General features: G+C 37.1%; 2 pseudogenes; both read right to left on the bottom strand.

The window, feature by feature from the left end:
- Window positions 1-1,119: 1,119 nt before the first annotated feature.
- LOC119586403 lies at window positions 1,120-2,093 on the bottom strand (annotated as a pseudogene).
- An 855-nt stretch (window positions 2,094-2,948) lies between these two features.
- On the bottom strand, window positions 2,949-5,171 carry LOC119588937 (annotated as a pseudogene).
- Between the last annotated feature and the right edge of the window lie 268 nt (window positions 5,172-5,439).

Genomic DNA, 5,439 nt, shown 5'->3' with positions numbered 1-5,439 from the left:
ATTTTTTATAAATTTTTTTTATTATTATTTTATGGTGATACATTATTATTGTCATTAGTTTTATATTGTTTTAATTATCATTGTCATTGATATCATTTTTGTAATCATTATATTCATATTATTACAGTAAATGTAATCATTATTGTATAATCTGTTATGTCCACTATTACTTTATTTTTTATTATTATTTTTTCATTATTATTTATTATATCATATTATCATATTATGTTATTATCACTACAATTATTATTTTTACTATCATACTTATATTTTATGTTATTATTATTGCCATTATCATAATTTTAATTTTTATTATTATTATCATTTATTTCATTATTATTATTATCATAAACCCATTAAATTTATTATTTTATTATTATTATTATTATTATTATTATTATTATTATGAACATTATCATTATCATTATTATCATCTTTTGAGTTTTGCTATTATCATTATCGATAGTAGCAATAATAAGAGTAAGAATACTAATTATGATATTATTATTATTGTTATTATTATAGAGTATTATCATAATTGTTATTATCATTATCATTATCAGTACTTTTATTATCATCTTTATCATTGCTACCAATATCATTATTTCTATTGTTGTTATTACTGTTACTATAATTTTTATCATCACTATTATTAATATAATAATGTTAATAATAATGATAATAATAATTATTATTACTATTGTTATAATTATTATTATTATTGTTTGATTTTATTATTGTTATTATTTTATTTTTTTATTGTCATTATATTTATTATTATAATAATTATTTTATCATTATTATGTTATTAGTGTCATTTCTACAGTCATCATCGCCATCCTCATCAGCATAATGGAACTAGGGGTATTCCATTATCAAAGAACATTTTATCAATCTTTGGCAGGCCATGATTTGTGGGCAATTCTTCATCATCGACATAGTCAACTATGGGCTGGTTTTTCGTCCAGGGTTTGTTGTGATCCTGTCGGAGCTCATCAACAGGCTGTTTCTCGACCACGGGTTGTTCCATAGCCGGAGTGGCACTAAAGTCCTACTCGCGCTCAACGTCTTCTCGGAAGAGGCCGGAGACGCAGCCCCAGACTCTCCGAAGAAGGCCACTCAGCTGCTCTTCCTTGAGGGAACATTTGGGGAAAAGTCCGTTGCAGACGGACGGGTCGTTGGTCTTCGTGCCAACGTCCGTGGCGTAGACGAAGGCGGCGTTGTAGGAGGACATGGTCTCGGTGTTGTTTGGAGAACATATCGACGAGGAGGTTCTCCTCTGGCGTGAGGCTGGAGTGACTCCTGGTTTGGAGGTGGCAGAGCATCTTGAGGATGCATCCGTCGGGGTCGAGCTACCCCACGGTGGACAGGAGCAGGTTCTTGCCTTTGTCAGCGTCGGGATCGACGGAGCAGCCGTAGCGATAGTGCCTTCTCCTGTTATAGCCTCCGTGATAGTGAGAACGGCTGTGATAGTATCCCCTGTTGTAACGTTGGTGACGCGTAACCGACCAGTGCCGCACCTTTCAGAACCGCCAAGCCACCCACTAATCCACAAATGAACAGAGAGGCTTCGCAGAACTCAACGGCCCAACACACCATCAGGATCGCTGGTGATAGAAGTAGCGAATTTGTGAATAAATTGGTATAAAGCTGAATGTCTGTTTTAATTTTCACCATTATTTTTGAAATCCATTCACCTAGTTATTCACCAGTTTCTACATAGCTAACACAGCTTGACACAACTGACACGAATTGACACATGTTAACGGAACCGACACATAACTCCCTCGAATTGACACGTCTTGACAAAAGTAGCACCAAATGACACAACTGACACGAGCTAGCACAAGTTTACAATGTGGTTGTCTCTTCTATATAACTAAATATAGTTCGGATTGTAAATACGTCCCACTAACACACATATACAATTTCCATGTATCATTTCATTTGCCTATAATTATTACCAAACGTGGAGGAATAAGGTCATAAAATGTCGAATGCGTTTACCGTTTTGGATTCAAAAATGCATAGAGATGAGATCGTCTATTGATTTATACTTACCGCAAGAACTGACTAAGGTGGGTTAATTCCATTCTATACTCTATCTGACCTAAACAGGAGATAAATATTAAATTCTTTTATTATTTTCTTTTTATTATTAATATATATATAATGCATACTTTCACATTCGTAGTTATTATAACATACTTTACATACACACAACACCACACACTAAATGATAATTAAACATATAGTATATACTTTATATGATATATTTGATATACATATACATACATACATATATATGTTGATATATACATATATACATACAAATTATATATATATTTTATATAACGTAGTTATATACATACATACATACACAAAGACATATATGTGTGTGTGTGATTTAGTGTATATATATATATAATGTGTATATATACATATATGTGTATATATATATACATATATGTATATATACATATATGTATATATATGCATGTGTATATATGTATATATTACAGAAGTGTATACGAATACACATATATACATCTTATCGTGTTGGACATGCTATTCCTTAGGGGAGAACCCATAGCACAGTACGAATAGGCCAGTGTAATGGCTGTTTGTTCCTGCTGCCAGTGAAGAATTGCTCTGGTGTGTAATTACCTTTTATCATTACGGTATGGTGAACCTGTTAGCGAGGATGATAATGCAAAGAACTGCTGAATAGACTTACAAAATACATTCACACTCTCTCACCATCTCCTAGGAATGTTTCTCTCTCTCCCACATACCCACTCACGGGCACATCCACACACCCACGCATATATATACAGGTTTTGCAATGAGCATTTCCTTATACGAATATATACAAATAAAAATTGACAGGATACCAAGAATAAAGGCTGATTTCAGTAATTAATTTCTCTGAATATATTATCCCAATACATAAGTACCGACCGCATATAATCAATTATATTTATTCCATAATCAGGGCCACCAGTTCTTCCATGGACATTTTGTCATTTCGGGGCAACTCAACATCTTCATCCAAGGTTTGTTGTTCCTGTCGGGGCTCCTCATCGACAGGCCGTTTCTCGACCAAGGGTTGTTCCATAGGCGGAGTGGCACTGAAGTCCTCATCGCGCTCAACGACTTCTCGCAAGAGGTCAGAGGCGCAGCTCCAGACTCTCCGAAGGAGGCCGCTTAGCTGCTCTTCCTTGAGGGAACATTTGGGGAAGAGTCCGTTGCAGACGGACGGGTCGCGGGTCTTCGTGCCGACGTCCGTGGCGTAGACGAAGGCGGCGTTGTAGGAGGACATGGTCTCGGTGTTGTTGGAGAACATATCGACGAGGAGGTTCTCCTCTGGCGTGAGGCTGGAACGACTCCTCGTTTGAGGTGGCAGAGCATTTTGAGGATGCATTCGTCGCGGTCGAGCTGCCGTACGGTGGACAGGAGCAGATTCTTGCCTTCATCAGCGTCTTCCTCGGTGTCGGGATCGACGGAGCGGCCGTAACGATAGTGCCTTCTCCCGTTATAGCCTCCGTGATAGTGAGAACGTCCTCTGTTGTATCGCTGGTGACGTCCCACTGCATAACTGACAAGCGCCGCGCCCTTCAGAACCGCCAAGCCACCTACTAAGCCACCAGTGGACAGAGAGGCTTCGCAGGACGCAACGGCCCAACACACCAGCAGGAGCACAAGAGGAAGGTTTCGTGCGTGCATCTGCCGAAGGAGAATGATAGTGTTTGTTGCGTCTCATTTCTCAACATTGGTATCTGTGAGTTTATTTATCTGTGCAAGTCCATTTGTGTGAGTTTGAATGTGTGAATGTACGAAAGACGAAATGTATTTTGCGATGATGGGGTTACGATACTGATAAAGTTGGAAATAAGTAATAATAATGATAACGATGATTATGATCATGGTAATATAAGAAAGTAATGGTGAGAGGAATAACAATGATACTGCTGTTTGGTATTACAGTGATGAATGCATAATGATAAAGATTTTAAGATACTGTCAGCGAAAATTATAATAATAATGACTTTAACGGTGAAAACTATTCTTGTAACCGTATAAAAAAGAAAATAATTGTGACCGTTACAATCATATAGATAACAAGTTTCCTTAAGTATCACGTATATTAATTATCATTTTATATCATTGTTAGCACATTGATAATAATGACTGTATGATATCAATTAACTATCAGCAGTAGCGCATGTGCAAATAAATTTGTAAGAATTTAAATGTTTGTTTTAATTTTCATCATTATTTTTTAAGTCCATTTAGCGAGCTAATACCAGCTGCCTTGCGTTCCGTCGGAAAATACGAATACTTTTGTGCGCTACAAAGAATCCGCTCGAACAGAACATGGCATATTTTCCATTAACATTGATGCAGCTAGGCTTACGAGTCAAAGATCATTGCCTCATGTTTCTTCACAATTTACGTCCTTTGCTTAGCTGAATATGTGATAAAGCACGAGTTATTGATATTAAAGATTCATATGGCAGAATCCATACTGAAAAATATTCCTTGCCTTTGTCACAATGTATGCGTTGTCTGCTAGGCGCATCTACTTTCGGGACCGTAACATTTGTGCGCCACACAAGTATCGCGCTACAGGCCGTTCCGTTAATTGTGCGCTTCGTAGCTACGAAATGCCCAATGACATGCATGGCAAGTGACGTGATTTGGCATAACTGACACGAGTTGACATATGTTGACGCAAATTGACACGCCCTAACAAAAGTAACACCACATGACAAAAGGCTGCGAAGTGGTTGTCTCTTCTGTATTACATCTGAATGTAGTTTGCATTGTAAATATGTCCCACGTACACAGATTCCAAGGCTTCTTCATGAGTGCAAGCATATATATATATACATTGTTATTATTATCATTATATCTATATCTGTTTATACTTTGTATATTTTATTATATATATTATTATAATATATTAATATATTATATATAATATATGTATACACACACACACACACACACACACACACACACACATATATATATATATATATATATATATATATATATATATATGGTTGTGTGCGAGCACGAAAAGTCTCAATTTTGTGCGGCGTTATAAAGTGCACAAGATGGCTATGATCACTCTTACTTTGACTTCGGGACTTTGGGACCACAGCGCAAGAACTGCTTAGAGTTGCGCCTCAACGTCCCATTATATACTCTGCACTCGACGCTGACACAGACAGGGGGTGGAAGGGGAGTGTGGGGGGGGGGGCTACGCTCGCAATGGAACAGGCAAGGAATGCAAGAGTTCGCGGTGGATGGAAGGGAGGGTGGGGAGGGAGGCACCAGAGGGAGGGGAAGAAACAAATTATTTGCTTTTGTGGCTTGAGGAAATTGTGTTAATGAAATATATTTATACGAACGGGTGTTCTAAAGATAAAT

The sequence above is a fragment of the Penaeus monodon genome, chromosome 3 (assembly GCF_015228065.2).
Source record: "Penaeus monodon isolate SGIC_2016 chromosome 3, NSTDA_Pmon_1, whole genome shotgun sequence".
NCBI classification, from domain to species: Eukaryota; Metazoa; Arthropoda; class Malacostraca; order Decapoda; family Penaeidae; genus Penaeus; species Penaeus monodon.
This window is presented reverse-complemented; position numbering and strand designations above follow the sequence as displayed.